This window comes from Pristiophorus japonicus, chromosome 1 (genome assembly GCF_044704955.1).
Source record: "Pristiophorus japonicus isolate sPriJap1 chromosome 1, sPriJap1.hap1, whole genome shotgun sequence".
NCBI classification, from domain to species: Eukaryota; Metazoa; Chordata; class Chondrichthyes; family Pristiophoridae; genus Pristiophorus; species Pristiophorus japonicus.
This window is the reverse complement of record NC_091977.1, coordinates 303,876,454-303,885,508: the sequence shown is the minus strand read 5'-3', so window position 1 is coordinate 303,885,508 and position 9,055 is coordinate 303,876,454. Positions and strand designations below refer to the sequence as shown.

The 9,055-nt window shown below is 45.2% G+C and overlaps 1 long non-coding RNA gene across 1 annotated transcript; it reads right to left on the bottom strand.

Annotated features, from left to right (window-relative positions):
* Positions 1-846: 846 nt before the first annotated feature.
* Positions 847-8,059, bottom strand: LOC139251812 (uncharacterized). The gene is made up of 3 exons (XR_011591436.1): positions 7,952-8,059; positions 1,178-1,332; positions 847-902 (listed from the first exon to the last, which is right to left on the bottom strand). It is a non-coding gene; the product is annotated as an uncharacterized lncRNA (long non-coding RNA).
* Positions 8,060-9,055: the final 996 nt, after the last annotated feature.

Below are 9,055 nucleotides of genomic sequence, written 5' to 3'. Positions count from 1 at the left end.
AAACAAGTGAACAGTGAATAAATAAACTTTGTGAAAAAACTCCCCCCTCCCTACCTGCAGCCACGTTTCCCTCCAGGTCCAGTCCCACCCAGTGTTCATACCCCACCCGCCTGTTTTGGTCTACGCAGACCGACACCAAGACGCCGTGCAGAGTGGGACGGCAAGACCTCCTGCCGTGGTGGAGGTGACGGAGCAGAAGCGGAAGCCTGAAGCTCCACTACCGAGTCAGGAGGAACTGTGTCCTCCGTACTTGCTTACGTGCTCGGGGTCTCGCTACGAGCAGACATGACACCTTGGGGTGCAGCGTCGTGTCCAGCCAGCAACGCATGCCGTAGGTTGCGACTGTCTGCTGCCGAATGGCCTCCAACATCTCCCTTGCAGTCTGAGCTTGCGCGGAAGACCAGTTGGAAAAGTTCATGCAGAACTCGCTCCAGGCTGCTGGAAACTGTCTCCAGTTCGCGGAGAACTGGCTCCAGTTGGCAGAGAATCCCGCAAAACCCTGGATAAGGTCACGACCAATCGCGACCATCTCCCTGCACAGGGATATTAAGCTCTCAGTCTGGCCCTCCGTGGTAGGGGATTGCTCACACCGCTGACTGGACCTCCGTGGGGTCGGCGTTTGCAAAATTACGCCCCTTGGCGTCACCACCTGCACACCGCTTGGTCCCGGTGCCTCTTCCATCTCAATTGAGATGGCCGCAGGTTGTTCCCGCCCCCCACAAAAACAATCTCATCCTCCTCCTGCTCCTCCTCCTGCTCCTCCTCCTCCTCTTGCTCCGCCTCAAATTGACTTAATGATTGCGTGATAACGTCCTCCTCCGTTTCTTCCTCCTGCGAGCTGTTGGAGGGGTCGATATTTGCGGATGTCTCTGCTACTTCACCTTGCTCAACGCACACTTGACCTTAGAAAGATGAATGAAATTTCTAAACAACTCATAACACTACATATCAATATATATCAATATTTCAATATCAATATTTCAATAACCAAAATATTGCAATACTTTTCAAAACACCATATGCACAAGGGTGCACCAGGGTTAACACAGCCTCATTCGTAGATCAAGACTCCATCAAAATTATTGAATTATAATTGCATAACATTACATGAGTAACTACGTTATTTTTAGTATGTATTTAGTAATGTTTCACACATTGCACAGTTCCCATTACTCACGAGACTGAAGGATGGGCTTGGCCACACCACGGGTCGTGACCGAACGGCTTTCAGGCCCCACCAAGACTACCGCAAGCTCCTCATATTGCGTAAGTATGTGCACCGTTGCGGAGCCGCCACCCGTCCTCCTTTGCTCCTCACGTAGTTATCTTCTTCTGTAAATGATAATTTAACATTGCATGGCATAAGCTATTGGACTTGAAAATAAACATTTAAGACTGACAGATTTAAATGTTCAATTATTACATAACATTGTAGTGCATGTGAATAATTTTTAATACTATAAGATTCAACTTAGTGTTAGGGAGAGTAAATGTATTTTTAATTTAATTATTTTATATTACAAATAAATGTCATTGAGGATTCTAATTATAATTTATAAACATCAAGTAAATAATGCATATGTATGATTTTAAATATGACTTTTAACATGTTTTAAATATAGAATTTAAAATGCAACTTACTCTGGTAGCTGCATATGAATAATTTTTGATACTATAAGATTCAACTTAGTGTTAGGGTGAATAAATGTATTTAGAATTTAATTTAATTACTTTACAGTATAAATAAATGACATTGAGGATTTTAATTATAATTTACAAACATCAAGTAAATAATACATATGTATGATTTTAAGTATGACTTTTAAATATGTTTTAAATATAGAATATATAATGCAACTTACTCTGGCAGCTGCCAGCAAGCTGTTCCATCTCTTGCGGCACTAGTCACAGTCCGCACTTCACTAGATGCTGATGTCACAACATCGGTAATCTCCAACCAAATTCTACGATGTGCACAGGATGGAGGTTTCCCATGCCCACCCCGTGTCGAGTCCTCCCGCCTCATTGTGACTACATTAACAAGGGCCTCGTTGGTCTCCTCACTAAAGGCTTTGGCCCTTCTCTTTTCCATCTTTCTTTCTTTTTGCAGTTGCATCGACATTGCTACAATGTATTTGAAATACATAGAAACATAGAAAATAGGTGCAGGAGTAGGCCATTCGGCCCTTCGAGCCTGCACCACCATTCAATAAGATCATGGCTGATCATTCACCTCAGTACCCCTTTCCTGCTTTCTCTCTATACCCCTTGATCCCTTTAGCCATAAGGGCCATATCTAACTCCCTCTTGAATATATCCAATGAACTGGCATCAACAACTCTCTGCGGTAGGGAATTCCACAGGTTAACAACTCTCTGAGTGAAGAAGTTTCTCCTCATCTCAGACCTAAATGGCCTACCCCTTATCCTTCGACTATGTGCCCTGGTTCTGGACTTCCCCAACATCGGGAACATTCTTCCTGCATCAAACCTGTCTAGTCCCATCAGAATTTTATATGTTTCTATGAGATCCCCTCTCATCCTTCTAAACTCCAGTGAATACAGGCCCAGTCAATCCAGTTTCTCCTCATATGTCAGTCCTGCCATCCCGGGAATCAGTCTGGTGAACCTTCGCTGCACTCCCTCAATAGCAAGAACATCCTTCCTCAGGTTAGGAGACCAAAACTGAACACAATATTGTAGGTGAGGACTTACTAAGGCCCTGTACAACTGCAGTAAGACCTCCCTGCTCCTATACTCAAATCCCCTAGCCATGAAGGCCAACATACCATTTGCCTTCTTCACCGCCTGCTGAACCTGCATGTCAACTTTCAATGACTGATGTACCATGACACCCAGGTCTTGCTGCACCTCCCCTTTTGCTAATCTGCCGCCATTCAGATAATATTCTGCCTTTGTGTTTTTGGCACCAAAGTGGATAACCTCACATTTATCCACATTATACTGCATCTGCCATGCGTTTGCCCACTCACCTAACCTGTCCAAGTCACCCTGCAGCCTTTTAGCACCCTCCTCACAGCTTACATTGCCACCCAGCTTAGTGTCATCTGCAAACTTGGAGATATTACCTCATCCAAATCATTAATGTATTTGTAAATAGCTGGGGTCCCAGCACTGAGCCCTGCGGTACCCCACTAGTCACTGCCTGTCATTCTGAAAAGGATCCGTTTATCCCGACTCCCTGGATCCTGTCTGCCAACCAGTTCTCTATCCACATCAGTACATTACCACCAATACCATGTGCTTTAATTTTGCACACCAATCTCTTGTGTGGGACCTTGTCAAAAGCCTTTTGAAAGTCCAAATACACCACATCCATTGGTTCTCCCTTGTCCACTCTACCAGTTGCATCATCAAAAAATTATAGAAGATTTGTCAAGCAGGATTTTCCTTTCATAAATCCATGCTGACTTGGGCCGATCTCGTCACTGTTTTCCAAATGTGCTGCTATTTCATCTTTAATAATTGATTCCAACATTTTCCCCACTACTGATGTCAGGCTAACCGGTCTATAATTACCTGTTTTCTCTCTCCCTCCTTTCTTAAAAAGTGATGTTACATTAGCAACCCTCCAGTCCATAGTAGATAATACGAGATAATAATACTAGATTATAGATCCTAGATACTATATACTAGATAATAGATCATTCAAATGAACTAGATTTGTAAAGTATACTGGATTATTCAAATATTTCTCACAGCAAACGATCAAGTCCTCTCTCCTCTCTCTCCCGCTCTCTCTGACCCTCCCTGTGCTTCTGAGCATGTGTGATGACCCATGAACTGTCCAAACGTGGCAAAAAAAATCAACCCAAAAAAAAACATCCCACACATGCGCACAATAGCATTGCTAGAGAAGCTTTTTTTTCCCTATGACTTCCATTTGACTTCCCCTTTCTTTGGGCGATCGTGAGATTGCCGAAAAATCAGATCGGCCATTTGACATCGCCGGGGTAAGGTCGAGTGGAAAATCGCAAAAAAAACAATGGACCTTGTGCCGGCGATCAGCACGGGCGATACGTCCCACATTGCTGGAACATGACCCGTTTTTTTGGGCCTTAGCTACCTAGTGGAAAGTCTAGCACTCTGATTTTTTTTAAATGTGACAGAGAGCAAAACAAAGATTGGGACTGTCATATGGGGAAAAGGTAAACCTGAAATCAAGATAAAGACACTTTTAAAAAATATAAAAAATTGTTTTATTTTAAATGTTTCTTAAAAATTTAAATTTTTATCAAAATGGAGAAATTGGACACTCCACAAAATTAAATTTAGTTTTTCAGGGCCATAACGTTTGTTTAGCAGTCAATACACTGTTGAAAACCCAGATAGACTTAATCCAACAAGGCTTAACATTTAATGGGGTATTTAACAGTGGTGTTACTGCGGAAAAGCTCACGTTTTCGTCAGTTTCACTGATTGCACTGATTTCACTGATTCCACTTTTTTCACTGTTTGCCGGCTGAGGTCCAACAAAAACTCAGGACCTAAAGAACAGGTGGTGGATGGAGAAAGCACAGGAAATACAGCAGCTGGCTGACAACCATGATGTGCAAAGATTCTTCATTGCAGCCAAGGCCACCTATGGGCCAAACACCCAAGGGCCCACCCCACTGCTGGCCAAGAACGGGGAAACACTCATCAAGGACACCGAGGCAGTCAGGGCCCACTGGAAGGAGCCCTTCAAAGATCTCCTCAGTTGAGACTCTGCCTTTGACTCGAGTGTTCTCGACTCCATCCCGCAGCATGCTACTCGCCACCACCTCAGTGAGACCCCAACACTGCACGAGGTAGAAAAATCCATAAGACAGCTTAAAAGCAACAAGGCTACGGGTGCGCACAGAATCCCTGCTGAGGAATTGAAGTATGGCGGAGAGGCACTGCTGGCACAAATACATGACCTCATCTCTCTCATCTGGAGGGAGGAGAGCATATCAGGGGATCTCAGAGATGCAGTAATCGTAACCATCTTTAAAAAAGAGGATAAGTCTGACTGCGGCAACTACAGAGGAATCTCCCTGCTATCAGCCACTGGGAAAGTCGTCGCTAGAGTCCTCTTCAACCGTCTTCTTCCCGTGGCCGAGGAGCTCCTCCCAGAGTCACGGTGCGGATTTCTTCCCTTATGGGGCACAACGGACATGATTTTTGTAGCGCAACAGCTACAGGAAAAATGCAGGGAGCAGCGCCAGCCATTATACATGGCCTTCTTTGACCTTACAAAGGCCTTTGACACTATCAACCGCGAGGGTCTATGGAGTGTCCTCCTCCGTTTCGGATGCCTCCAAAAGTTCTTCACCATCCTCCGCCTGCTCCATGACGACATGCAGGCCGTGATCCTTACCAATGGATCCATCACAGACCTAATCCATGTCCGGACCAGGGTCAAACAGGGCTGCGTCATCGCCCCAACCCTCTTCTCAATCTTTCTTACCGCCATGCTCCACCTCACAGTCAACAAGCTCCCCGCTGGAGTGGAACTAAACTACAGAACCAGTGGGAACCTGTTCAACCTCCGCCGTCTCCAGGCCAGATCCAAGACCACCCCAACCTCTGTCGTCGAGTTACAGTACGTGGACGACGCCTGCGTCTGCGCACATACAGAGGCTGCACTCCAGGACATAGTGGACGTATTTACCGAGGTGTACGAAAGCATGGGTCTTCCGCTAAACATCCGTAAGACAAAGGTCCTCCACCAGCCTGTCCTTAGTCATCAAGAGCCACAGCACAGCCTTGGACACCGTGGACCACTTTCCATATCTTGGGAGCCTCCTATCAACAAAAGCCGGCATCGACGATGAGATCCAACACCGTCTCCAGTGCGCCAGTGCAGCCTTCGGCAGCCTGAGGAAAAGAGTGTTTGAAGACCAGGCCCTCAAAACTGCCACCAAGCTCATTACTACAGGGCTGTAGTAATACCCGCCCTCCTGTATGGCTCAGAGACATGGACCATGTTCAGTGGACACCTCAGGTTGCTGGAGAAATATCACCAATGATGTCTCCGCAAGATCCTGCAAATCCCCTGGGAGGACAGGCGCACCAACATCAGCGTCCGCAGCGCAGCCAATGTCGCAACTATGAATGACTGACTGTAGCTCCAGGATTTCCGTGTTTAGCAGTGCATGCGCTACATCCTGAAGTTGCTGTCAGTTTCAAATGTTAACAAAGAATGCTGTTATTTCCCCATTATTACGCACTACAAATTCTGGCTCCAAGTGTTAACCCTTTTTATGCTTTTTTTGGTGGTCTCCCACAGATGGAAATAAATATAATATATTTCTGGGTGCCACATTTCACGTAGCGCAGCATCTCCTTCAGAAAGACTTCCAGACAGCGTGTTGCATTCATGTGACATTACCAGTGGCCATCAAAGTCAGCTTGTTTTGATGTGTCAGCTATATATTGACCAACCCTGAAGGCATCTGTCGTGTCAGCCAGATTGCTGTCCACAAGGGTATCAAAGAGAGCACACACAGCAGGGTCAACAATCTCATAACTTTTGCCAGTGTCCAGTGGCCACAATGTGAGAACGCAACACAACTTCTACAGATCTGCGGACTTTCCCAAAGTCAAGGGAGTCACTGAGGCAGCCACATTGCCATTCAGCTAATGCTGCCCCTTTGAAAAGGAGACCTATTCTCACACTATCCAGTGACCACAGCACAGAATCATGGAGGTGAATCCCTTGCTTCCCTGGGAGTTCATACTAAAACAGAGTGAAAGAGAGACGATATGTGAGCCTTAGGCTTCGCAATAGGGAACAGATTTAAGAAGTTGTCTAAAATGTCAGAATGACCAAGGCAAGATGATATAGTTTTCAGAAATCATTTACCTTAATTGCCTTTAATCAGGAGCCTAGAAGGATAAAAGGTAGGTGTTATGTATGGAGAAAGAGTCAGACTGAACACTGTGAGCTCAAAGTAAAGTGTGACCTTAGTCTTTTATTGCAGGTTTCCAGAGTGCCTCTCCAACCTGTGAGGCCTCCTTAAATACCTATGCTCACAAGGGATTATGGGATCCCTTGGGACTCCAGGGGATGAGCCCTCTGGTGGCTGTACAGAGTAAATACACATTTACATATAATACAGTAGGGACATAGTTCAGTTGAGTAGAGGAGTTTGGAGGGTGAGGATGCAATGCCCAACACCACATCCATCCCCAAAAAGTATTGGCTCTACGTTGTTATGACTTGCTGGGATTAGCGAGCAGTGCCCACCACATCCTCACCCGCTGCATGCAAATGCAGGGAGAGGGCAGGATTGGCTGCAGAGACCCATTTCCCTGCCCACTGGCAGAAACGTACGCTTCTGGGAAAGGGGCTTTGGAGCTTGCGTGTGGTAGGCCTATAGTTGAAGAGCACAAAGGAGCCGGGGCAACTGAAGGGATCTTTTCTGTAGCAATATTATTTAACTAAAAATGTACATATATTTAGGTTTCAAAGTTTCCTTTAAAACTTCCTTAACTATTTAAAAAATATATTTTAAATTGTTTTTAACGTATTTTCGTTTTTTTTCAAGGTTGCAGGCTGGGCCTCGGGAACCAATTGCGGCTCCATTAGGCCACCCCCTTTCCTCTGCTTTGAGGATCAAGAAGACTACTGCAGAGATGCCAGGCTGATTAGGCACTATCGGCATTACACACATAAACTGCCTACCTTGGCTCTTTCAGTTGCTAAAGCTGCTCTCCCTCAGTGGCAGACTGCCTATAGAGAGTGTAATAGTGTCAGGAGGCTGCACTGACGAATACTGAGCTGCTTCTTGGCGGAATTACACGGAGAGGTGAAAGTTCATTTTTGGCGCTACTTCAGTGATAAATCCACCACTGGGGAAAAACCAGAAGCGTTTCTTCAAATCTGCAAACCAACTCTACAAAATAAAGTGCCCAAGCTATATTGTCCTGCACGTTCCCGAACCTAAGCAGTAAACCTGCCTTACCTCACATTGCAGTGTCCCAATCCTCAGCAATTCCTTGTCAGGTAATAAGCTGGCCTGGCCTCCTCAGCACCAAATCAGCTGTTTCAATGTCTTCTAACTGCTGTTCACAATTAATCACGAAGATTATTGTTTCTTCTGCTCCGCTGACTGGCTGGTTGTGCGGCTGTTCAAGCCCACTTTGTAGGCCGCCTGCTGAAAAATAGTAAAATCTTGAGTTAAGCATCTTGTACCCCTTAAAACCCAAAATGACCCTCATATAACTTCTCAATGCACACTCGCAGGAATTTCCAGGTTCATACAAGTACAGTTGATGGATGTAAACGTGGTCTCCTTATGTCAGAGCCATGCCATAGTATGTTCATCCACCTGGTTCCATTATCCAAATGGCACGATAAACCCATGGAAATGTGGGACTACGACTTTACCATCAGGGTGATGGAGTTTGTCTTTGTAGTGTAAATGTGGGGAGCTGGCCCCATGCACACGTGCCCTGCCTTAAAGAAACCAGCTTCCCAGTCTGAGTGTGAAAGCAGACAACAGGCAGATGGGACATTGCTGTCCCAGACTAGATGAAGTTACGAATTAATACAAAAGTACTTTAAAGTCACTTTTATACTTACAACACTACCACACATCTTGCTTCCAGGAAAGTGACCTCTGTGCATCACTCACTTTTACACTTGGGCTGGGTTAAACTCTCTTGTAATCACAGTCACAAGTGTGCAAATCCAGCTCCCATTCCGGTAGAGTCGGCATCCCATGTTTTCATAAGATTTGACTGCACTTCTGAAATGTCATTTGTTTCATATTGTTCCATCAAAGTGAGGTGCAACAATATCGTTTCAATCTTCAGTCAGGCAACACCTAATTTGTCGTCAGCTCTCTCTTGCAGTGTAAAAGCACCTTCAGTGAGGGTAATGCTCAATCTGCCTTTATCCTAAAGTAATTCCTTGGTATTGCTTGACAGAAGTGCAGTCAAATCTTGTGTTACACACATTTAAAACAATGAATGTCTCTGTTTATAAAGAACTGTAGAATGCGGGGAGGGTGGGTGTCGAGACATACTTTGTCGTTTATATAAACCCCAAAAAATCACGTGATGGA